The sequence below is a fragment of the Balaenoptera borealis genome, assembly GCF_965194805.1.
Source record: "Balaenoptera borealis genome assembly, chromosome: 1".
NCBI lineage: Eukaryota > Metazoa > Chordata > Mammalia > Artiodactyla > Balaenopteridae > Balaenoptera > Balaenoptera borealis.
The window spans coordinates 54,687,735-54,697,640 of NC_138860.1; positions in this window are offsets into that span (position 1 = coordinate 54,687,735).

The window sequence follows — 9,906 nt, forward strand, 5'->3', positions numbered from 1 at the left end:
CTGAGATTCAGATATGCTAGCATGTGGAACTAGGCGTCCTCCTGTCCAGAGGTCATCTATGTGCACCAGGCTATTAAGGGTAACTGTCATGGAATGTTTGTGGACACTTAGATAAGAATCTAGCTGCATCCTTTTACTGGTATGGGCCTAGGACCCCCATGGGAAATAACTTGAACTGTGTTCATAATTGAGGTCTAGACAAATACAGACATTTCTGATAGATTGGGGAGGTCCCAAGGGAAGCTATGCTCCAAAGAGCAACAAGCAGGCCACTGAAGGAAAAGTTACCATAAGTGGGGAGGAGTCTCGGGAGGGATAGACTTAGTATCAGGGCCTGAGTGTAGAAAAGGGAACTGTTATTCTGGGTACAATATGAAGCTATCCTTAAAACACTCTCCATCTAACCCTAACCAGCCCCCTGGGATGTCTATATATCCAAGGCAGAAGAGAACTACATGAAAACAAATATACAAAGGAAATCAATCACTCAAAGGCATCTGCATTTCTGACAAGAAAATGACCTCCACAGAGGGCTGGACGATGAAAATAAAAGCTTTTACCACTAGGGAAAGACCCCCATAAAGGAGGAAGACACAAGAAGGGGAACAGGTTTCCTCACGAGCAAAAGATTCAGAGAACAAATATGGGCAAAGATGGAGATAAGCTTCAATCAGACAGGAGCGAAAAGAACAGACATATCGAGGGAAGTGGAGGTTGAGAACAGGTTATCAACAGGGTCTAGCATAGCTAGCATGGCAGAGCCAAACCAGTAGCATCAAGGTGACTAGTGGCACAGCCATAGGCAGTGATGAGACATGCCCAAAAGTACAGAGGTTAAGAGAGGTGCAGCAGCAGGACCCTGTGAATATCAGCAGCAAGGTTGACCTGTGAAGGCAGCAATATATTTTAACCAAGTCATAGCCTAGATCAGGGAAGCACAGTAACTGGAATAGATAAACTACTGAATGGTAGGCTCTTTTCTCACTGCCATATTCCATACACTTAGCACTTGCTTGATACCTAAATTAAGACAGCAAGTATTCACGTTGCAGTTTGGGTTCTCTAGGATGAAGAAGACTTCTGAGACAGCAAGTCGTATGCAGAACCTTTGCTGTGGAGTCCTCTTGGGACTGTACCTATGGGAACAGATGAAAGCAACATTGAACAGATAGAAAAATCGGTTTGTGGTAAGTCACAACAAAATCCTCAGCTGATCCTGGGACTTCCCTGGTGGTCCAGTGGTTAAGACTCCATGCTCCCAATGCAGGGGGTACGGCTTCAATTCCTGGTCGGGGAACTAAGATCCCACATGCCAGCATAGTGTGACATAAATAAATAAATAAATAAATAGGCTTTAAAAAAAATCCTCAGCTGATCCCATGGGGAGATTTGGAACTGGGATGGCTCTACAGAGTGATCTCAAATTGGGGCAAAGGGTGGGCCTTTATACCTCTGTATCAACCATGTGGGTTGCCTCCAGGAAGGAAGCATCACCTTGGGTGAGGAGACATTCATCAGAGGACAGTCTCTGGTGAGGGACTCCACTACAAGCCATAAGTTTCCAACTCCTAACAACTTGAGGAATGAGTGTTTCAGTCCTCAAGGAAGGACCTGGGCAGCATACCACACATGCACCACAATTTGTTTACATAAATGAAGGGCACAGCCTAAATTATATGAGAGACCACACCATCTTTTTGAGGATTCCTAAAACCATAGGAAATATGAGATCCAACCATTTGACAGATGGGTATTATTGATCACCAGATTTAAGGACAAATTGTTCAAGTAATATCAGCCAGATTCTATAAACGAATGGGGACTTAAAGCATCCAGGCTCCATTAAGACTCTGAAAGGTTAACGGAGTCATTTAGTCCAACCTTCCACTTCTAGAGACTAGATGTCTGAGTACCAAGAGAGCCCAACTGCTAGTTTCCTTACATCACTCAATGAAAAACAAATATGTATGGATTCATGGGCCTACTACTCAGAACATGGACCTGCTCTCCACCTCAGAACTCTGTCTGATAATGGAACTTTTAACCAAACAGAGATCCAAATATCAGCTTCTTAATGGCCTGGAAAGCATTCAGTGATCCTCAAAGCAGGTGTCCTGATAACGGTGCTGGAGAATACAGTTTATACCAGATGCTAAATGGGGCCCCTATTTTCCGTCTTCAGTATATACCTTGGTGCCTACACATTTGTGCCATGGGGTTCCACAGAGCAGACCCTGGAGACCCACACCCATCTGGATAAAGAGCCTGCATGTCTGACTCATACAGTAATCACCAGCCTCTTTAAAAAAGCTTTATATGATGAACTGCCCCTAGCAAAGCATGGCCTCAAAAATACCCCAGACTCTAACAAAACGGAATAGTCTCTCCCATGAGGAGAAGTGAGCAAGTTGAGCGAAAGGGGATAGAAGCATTGGTAGAAATGTCCCTCTTTGTGCTAACATGGGTCGTAGAATGGGAGGCATGAACGTTCTTCCCCAAATCCCAGGACAGTTGCTTGTCAAGACTCTTTTTGACCATCTCCAGGATAAGAGGTGCGCTGTTCAATAGGAAACCTATTCTGGTACTGAAACCCCTTATTGTTAGAAAGTTCTTCACTGTTCTGAGTTGAAAACTGGTCCCATTTAATTTCTACTCCTCACTTGTGCTAATTTTGCCCTCTATGACATCCAGAACTATCTGTGTTCCCTATACTATTGATACATGGCAGACTATCAGACTCTGATTCTCCTTCCCATATGCTTCCTAAGCACATTAGACAAAACTCCACAACGTTTATCCAATTATGTTGCTAATATGTGTGATCCTAAAAAATGTAGCTTTCCAGACCTCACCCCATGGGCTGATTCAGTAGATCTGATGTGAAGCCTAGTATGCTACACTGTTTGACAGATACCCAGGTCGTCCAACGATCCTGCTTTTAGAAACACAGCGTTAGACTATGCGGTTCTTAAGAGCAGAGATCTTATCATATTTACCTCTGTATCCCTGGCACTTAGTAGAGGGTTCTGAATAAAACTTTATTGAATGAATGATAAATTGAACATTAAAAAATAAAGAATTTTAAAGATAGCTATCATTAACAAATTATCTGTAAGTCTTTTCCTTTTCAGAATAAATATATCTAGTTTTCTTCACAACAGACTCTTCATAATCCTGTCACTCTCCTCTAAAGCACTACAGTTGTCAATATTTTTGTTAAAATGTGGTGCTACTGTTGGTGGGAATGTAAATTGATACAGCCACTATGCAGAACAGTATGGAGGTTCCTTAAAAAACTAAAAATAGAACTACCATACGACCCAGCAATCCACTACTGGGTATATACCCTGAGAAAACCATAATTCAAAAAGAGTCATGTACCACAATGTTCATTGCAGCTCTATTTACAATAGCCAGGACACGGAAGCAACCTAAGTGTCCATTGACAGATAAATGGATAAAGAAGATGTGGCACATGTATACAATGGAATATTACTCAGCCATAAAGATAAACGAAATAGAGTTATTTGTAGTGAGGTGGATGGACCTAGAGTGTGTCATACAGAGTGAAGTAAGTCCGAAAGAGAAAAACAAGTACCGTATGCTAACACATATATATAGAATCTTAAAAAAAAAAAAAAAGGTTCTGAAGAACCTAGGAGCAGGACAGGAATAAAGACGCAGATGCAGAGAATGGACCTGAGGACATGGGGAGGGGGAAGGGTAAGCTGGGACGAAGTGAGAGAGTGGCATGGACATATATACACTACCAAATGTAAAACTGATAGCTAGTGGGAAGCAGCTGCATCACACAGGTAGATCAGCTCGGTGCTTTTTGTCCACCTAGAGGGGTGGGATAAGGAGGGTGGAAGGGAGGTTCAAAAGGTAGGGGATATGGAGATATATGTATACGTATAGCTGATTCACTTTGTGATACAGCAGAAACTACCACACCATTGTAAAGCAGTTATGCTCCAATGAAGATGTTAAATAAAATAAAATAAAATAAAATGTGGTGCTGAAGTTCAGTTCGTCTTCCACATGTGGTCCGTGCAGGGAACAACCACCTCCCTTGATCAGAACACAAGAATGCTTCTAAGAGAGCATGAGATTGCAGTACATTCTTTTGGCAGCCAAATGACACTGTTGGCCTACATTGCACTTACATTCAGCTAAAACTACAAACCACCCCATCTTGAATAGAAGCAGTTGATTTTTTAAAATTAATTGTAGTACTTTTCTCCTACTTCTACTAAAGTTCATCTTATTACTTTCAGCTCATTGTTCCAGCCTGTCAAAAGCCTTTTGAATCTTGATTCTATCATCCAATGTATTAGCTATTCCTCCCAGCTTTGTCATCTGAAAATTTAGTAAGAGGTTTTCTGTGCCTTCATCTCTAATTCAATTATTAAAATATTAAAAGTGACAGTGACAGAGCCAGAAACCTGAAGTATACTATTATAGATTTCTCTTCAAATGACACAAATCTCTTAAACATTTTTGGAGTGTGGCTATTGTACCAACTATAAATCCACCTAACTATGCTTCATTCAGTCCTTTCTTCTTGTCAACAAAGATATCATGAGAAGAACCTGATGTTCTACAAAGAACTCAGACTAGGAAACTTGAGTTTATTCCAAGCTCTATCTGCCATAAACTTACTGTGTGACATTAGGCAATATAGTCATTCTTTCTGGTCTTCCTTTTTCACTTACAAATGAGTAATTTGAACTAAGTGATCTCTGAGATCCCTACCAGCTCTCCAATTCCACAATTCCTGGCATCTTGGTGAAATATGATACTTTCAACACAAGTAAATCCTCAGAAAGTAAAAGAAGTTGCTTTGGTATAACTTGCTGCTAGTGCATTTCTACTGGTTCCCAGTGAAAATAGCATACTTTTCTAAGTTCCTAAAGCTATTTGTTTGCAGTCCTATCTCCTCTCAATGGCAAATGGAAGCCAAGAGACTCTGATATTGGACTGAGGTTCAAGAATTCTGGGAGCTGGCATAGGGTTAGGGCACCACTTACCTGCCAAGTCTTGAACATGGGCATGGACAGATCCAGCATAGAAAATTGTGTGAGTCAACTTCAAAGTCTCTCATTTGTAATTTCTGATGTTTATCTTTTCCATTATAAAAGTTAAAATGTTTGCCTCCCTGAAGTGATTGGCAATGCTCTGCTTTGCCTTTTTTTTTTTTTTCTCAAAGATCATTAGTAGCAGTTATATGCACACTTTTCCAGGTTCATGATTTACTTCCTCTTGGTCTAAAGATTTGGTTATATTTAAAGCAGTCAGATGCCCTTTTGCTTTCACTCATTCATCTCAGTCTTTAATTCTTTATTCTATCTTTCAATTTGTTAATTGTTTTCTTTAAAAGAGAAGAATGAGGAAAATAAGAGTTAGGCAGGTCTGTATTATCCTCAACAAATTTAACATTGCCTCACCTACTTTTAAATAATGGAACAATCTTTTAATATATTTCTTGCTCCCAAATTCCATTTTTTTCAATCTTCATTTTACCCTTTTTTTTTTTTTTAGTCCTTTGGGATATGATGATCTTTCGTTTGGTGACTTGAAAATGTGCATGAGAAAAAGACTGGACCTTTGTAGACTCCAAGCCGAAAAGAAGAGGAGCCATTAGGCAGAAAGGAGGACTCTAAGTTAGAGCATTAAGACCAAGCAGCGATTTGAGAAGGACATTTCCGAGTGCTCAGAGAAGCACCCAGGAGACTAAACCACACAGAGGCTCTGAGCCTCAGATGGCAGACCAATAAAGAAATGTGGCTACCAGAAATTAAATCCACTTGCTCTCATAGAATAATAGGCATTTAAAAAGCAATTTAGTCCTTTCTTCTGAAAAACAACCAGATTCATGTTTCATTTCATCTTTGCACTGAGATTTTTTTAAAATTTATAAGGACAAATAAAATCAAATTATGTGTTGTTTATTTAACAAAGTTATCAACATAAAATAAAAACTACAGGATGGTACAATCTAGTGTTATATCCCTGACTCTGTATTACTCATATCTAAAGAAGGTCTACACAGAGTCTAGTCTACTTTCAACAAGCTCCATTAATAATCTATTGTAACTGTGCACAAAACAGCATAATTTCCAAGAGAAGTTCATTTTCTAAAGAGTTAGTCCAACCCCTTTTAAAGTTATTTTAGTAATGAACTGTCACAAAGATGTTAACTATGTATAGCATAAAATTCGGATTTGGTAACCAAAAGATTAGCTAGCAATGAAACTATAAGAAGACACCAAAACTTAGAAAGATTTTCATTGTTTTTTCTTACTATCTTATTCCTCTTGAAGCAGCATAATTGCAGTCATCTAAGGGAAATTCTAGGTGGTATATTTTCCGATTCTGATCCTGGATGCCAGAGATTAGAGACTTTCAGCCTGATACCAGATTTTTTTACTTTTAAAGTGACTCCAAATTATTTTTCTGGACCATATACTTGTACAGAAAGTGGAGAGCTATAATATTTTATTCAAAGACCTCTAGATTTCAAATATTTTCCCTCAACTCAAGAGGAACAGTATAGCTAGTTTATACTGATTTTTCTTACACTGATACCGAGGTGGGATAAAGGACTTTGTTAATTAATTAATCAAAACACATGTGTTACACAAGTAACCTATAAAAGCAATTATACAAATAAAGGCCCAAGTTCATCATCTTTAGTAATAACCATAAAAAAACTGGACTTCAAGTAACTGGTGTTTTTACAGAGTAGAAGAATTACTGTTTGACAAGAGGGATTTCCTTCTTCCAGACAACTATTTTAGACAATTGTGTTCAGTTTTTGTGACCCCCAAAAGGATGTGTCACTAACCTAGGAATAGAGGGGAACTTCCTCAACTTGATAAACAATACCTGCAAAAAAATTACAGCTAACATCATACTTAATGGTGTGAAACTTGAAGTTTTCCCACTAAGATCAGGAACAAAGCAAGGATGTCCCCTTTCACCAGTGCCTTTCAAAATCATACTGGAGCCCTGGCTAATGCAATAAGACAAAGAAAAAAAATAAAAGGAACACATAAAGGAAAAAGAAAGAAAACTATCTTTGTTCACAGATGATACAAACATCTATGTAAAAAATCCAAAAGAATCAGCAAAAAAAAAAAAAAAACCCTTCTGGAACTAATAAATTATTATAACCAGATTGCACTAAATGACGAGGAGGATGTAGAGCAACAAGAACTCTCATTCATTGCTGGGAGGAATGCTAAATGGTACAGCCGCTTGGGAAGACAGCTTGGTCATTTGGTTGTTTTTTATAAAACTAAAAATCTCTTATCATACAATCCAGCAATCACACTTCTTGATATTTATCCAAAAGAATTGAAAACTCACGTCCACAAAAAAAAAAAAAACCTGTACACAGATGTTTATAGCACTTTATTCATAACAGCCCAAACTTGGAAGCAATCAAGATGTCCTTTGGTAGGTGAATGGATAAATAAACTGTGGTACATCCACACAATGAGATGTTATTTAGTACTAAAAAAGAAATGGACTATCAAGCCATGAAAAGACATGGAAGAAATAGAAATGTATATTACTGAGAGAAGTCAATCTGAAAAGGCTACATACTATAGGACTCTAACTTTATGACATTCTGGAAAAGGTGCAAATAGGAGACCATAAAAAGATTAGTGGCAGTGTCCTTGTCCCTTGGTGAGCCACAGCTGCTTCTCACCTCTGCAGGAGACCCTCCAACACTAGCAGATCTTTAGTGTTTTTTAAAAGCAACATCCGAGAGCCTCCCATCAAGCCTCTTAGATAGCCTCAACCACCAGAGGGCAGACAGCAGAAGCAAGAAAAACTAAAATCCTGCAGCCTGGGGAACAAAAACCACATTCACAGAAAGATAGACAAGATGAAAAGGCAGAGGGCTATATACCAGATGAAGGAAGAAGATAAAACCCCAGAAAAACAACTAAATGAAGTGGACATAGGCAACCTTCCAGAAAAAGAATTCAGAATAATGCTAGTGAAGATGATCCAGGACCTTGTAAAAAGAATGGAGGCAAAGATCGAGAAGATGCAAGAAACGTTTAACAAAGATCTAGAAAAATTAAAGAACAAACAAACAGAGATGAACAATACAATAACTGAAATGAAAAATACACTAGAGTGAATCAATAGCAGAATAACAGAGGCAGAAGAACGGATAAGTGCCCTCGAAGACAGAATGGTGGAATTCAATGCTGTGGAACAGACTAAAGAAAAAAGAATGAAAAGAAATGAAGACAGCCTAAGAGACCTCTGGGACAACATTAAACACAACAACATTCGCATTATAGGGGTCCCAGAAGGAGAAGAGAGAGAGAAAGGACCAGAGAAAATATTTGAAGAGATTATAGTCGAAAACTTCCCTAACATGGGAAAGGAAATAGCCACCAAAGTCCAGGAAGCACAGAGTCCCATACAGGATGAACCCAAGGAAAAACACGGCAAGACACATAGTAATCAAATTGGCAAAAATTAAAGACAAAGAAAAATTATTGAAAGCAGCAAGGGAAAAATGACAAATAACATACAAGGGAACTCCCATAAGGTTAACAGCTGATTTCTCAGCAGAAACTCTACAAGACAGAAGGGAGTGGCATGATATACTTAAAGTGATGAAAGGGAAGAACCTACAACCAAGATTACTCTACCCGGCAAGGATCTCATTCAGATTCGATGGAGAAATCAAAAGCTTTACAGACAAACAAAAGCTAAGAGAATTCACCATCACCAAACCAGCTCTACAACAAATGCTAAAGGAACTTCTCTAAGTGGGAAACACAAGAGAAGAAAAGGACCTACAAAAACAAACCCAAAACAATTAAGAAAATGGTCATAGGAATATACATATCGATAATTACCTTAAATGTGAATGGATTAAATGCTCCAACCAAAAGACACAGGCTTGCTGAATGGATACAAAAACAAGAACCATATATATGCTGTCTACAAGAGACCCACTTCAGACCTAGGGACACATACAGACTGAAAGTGAGGGGATGGAAAAAGATATTCCATGCAAATGGAAATCAAAAGAAAGCTGGAGTAGCAATACTCATATCAGATAAAATAGACTTTAAAATAAACAATGTTACAAGAGACAAGGAAGGACACTACATAATGATCAAGGGATCAATCCAAGAAGAAGATATAACAATTATAAATATATATACTCCCAACATAGGAGCACCTCAATACATAAGGCAACTGCTAACAGCTATAAAAGAGGAAATCGACAGTAACACAATAATAGTGGGGGACTTTAACACCTCACTTACACCAATGGGCAGATCATCCAAAATGAAAATAAATAAGGAAACAGAAGTTTTAAATGACACAGTAGACCACATAGATTTAATTGATATTTATAGGACATTCCATCCAAAAACAGCAGATTACACTTTCTTCTCAAGTGCTCATGGAACATTCTCCAGGATAGATCACATCTTGGGTCACAAATCAAGCTTCAGTAAATTTAAGAAAACTGATATCATATCAAGCATCTTTTCTGATCACAACACTATGAGATTAGAAATGAATTACAGGGGAAAAAAAACGTAAAAAACACAAACACTTGGAGGCTAAACAATACATTACTAAATAACCAAGAGATCACTGAAGAAACCAAAGCGGAAATCAAAAAATACCTAGAGACAAATGAAAATGAAAACACGACGATCCAAAACCTATGGGATACAGCAAAAGCAGTTCTAAGAGGGAAGTTTATAGCTATACAAGCCTACCTAAAGAAGCAAGAAAAATCTCAAGTAAACCATCTAACCTTACACCTAAAGGAACTAGAGAAAGAAGAACAAACAAAACCCGAAGTTAGCAGAAGGAAAGAAATCATAAAGATCAGAGCGGAAATAAATGAAA